The sequence below is a fragment of the Centrocercus urophasianus genome, unplaced genomic scaffold (genome assembly GCF_019232065.1).
Source record: "Centrocercus urophasianus isolate 14NV4802_14NV808 unplaced genomic scaffold, USGS_Curo_1.0 seq_102, whole genome shotgun sequence".
Taxonomy (NCBI): Eukaryota; Metazoa; Chordata; class Aves; order Galliformes; family Phasianidae; genus Centrocercus; species Centrocercus urophasianus.
This window is the reverse complement of record NW_024884165.1, coordinates 34775-35780: the sequence shown is the minus strand read 5'-3', so window position 1 is coordinate 35780 and position 1006 is coordinate 34775. Positions and strand designations below refer to the sequence as shown.

Genomic DNA, 1006 nt, shown 5'->3' with positions numbered 1-1006 from the left:
AAAGAGAAAAAAAAAGAAAAAAGAAAAAAATGCAGAAATTCTCGATGGCCTTCATTCACAGAAATACCGTTCTTCTCCCTCATGTATGACATTTTCTCCCAGAAATACCAGTTTTCTCACTTTTTCTTCCAGAAACACGATTCTATTCCCCTAAGTATGTTTTTTTTTCACCAAAAAACGATGACATTTCCTCTCAGTACTCTGTGTTCTCTTAAAAGTATATGCTATGCTCTCCCAGAAATATTAGCATTCTCTCAAATATACCACGTTTTCCAACCAAATATGTGATAATCTCCAAGAAATACCAGTTTTCTTGATAACTTACATTTTCTCCAAAAAATGCAGATTTAAACTGCTCAATAGGACATTTTCTGCCAAAAATAGGATACATTCTCCCCAAAGGAACAGTTTTCTCTCATGCATATTCCATTTCCTCCCAGAAATACCACATTTCAACCCTAAAGACCACATCTGCATCCAAAATATTTTGGATATTTTCTCCCAGAAACACCAGCGTTATCCCAACTCTAAGACATCTTTGACCAGCAATACCACTTTTCTCTCCCTAATATTACAGTTTCCTCCAAAAATAGATCTTCTTCCAGACTTATCGGCATTCTCTCAAACAGATGACATTTCCCCCCAGAGAGAAAACGTTTTCTCCCTGAAATACCAGCTTTCAAAGCAATACCTCCAATTTCCTCCCTAATAGACTACTTTGCACACCTTCATATGACACTTACTCCCAACAATACGGCATTTATCACAGAAATGCCACTTGACTCCCAAATGTGGGACATTTCCTGCCAGAAATACCCCTTGGCTCTTCAATAGAGGATGTTTTCTCCCAGAAATACCAGCTTTCTCCCAAATAGATGATGACCCCTCCCCCACTCCCCCAAATATGATACTGTCTCCTGGGAATACCACTTTTCTTAGAAATACCTCAGGCCTTCTCCAAACAATACGACATTACAATCCTCAGGGTGACATCTTCCCCCCAAAA

At 38.7% G+C, this 1006-nt stretch overlaps 1 long non-coding RNA gene across 1 annotated transcript in view; it reads right to left on the bottom strand.

The window, feature by feature from the left end:
* LOC122167032 overlaps positions 1-1006 on the bottom strand; it is a 13022-nt gene that overhangs the window by 3317 nt on the left and 8699 nt on the right. The gene's annotated exons all lie outside the window — the stretch shown is intronic.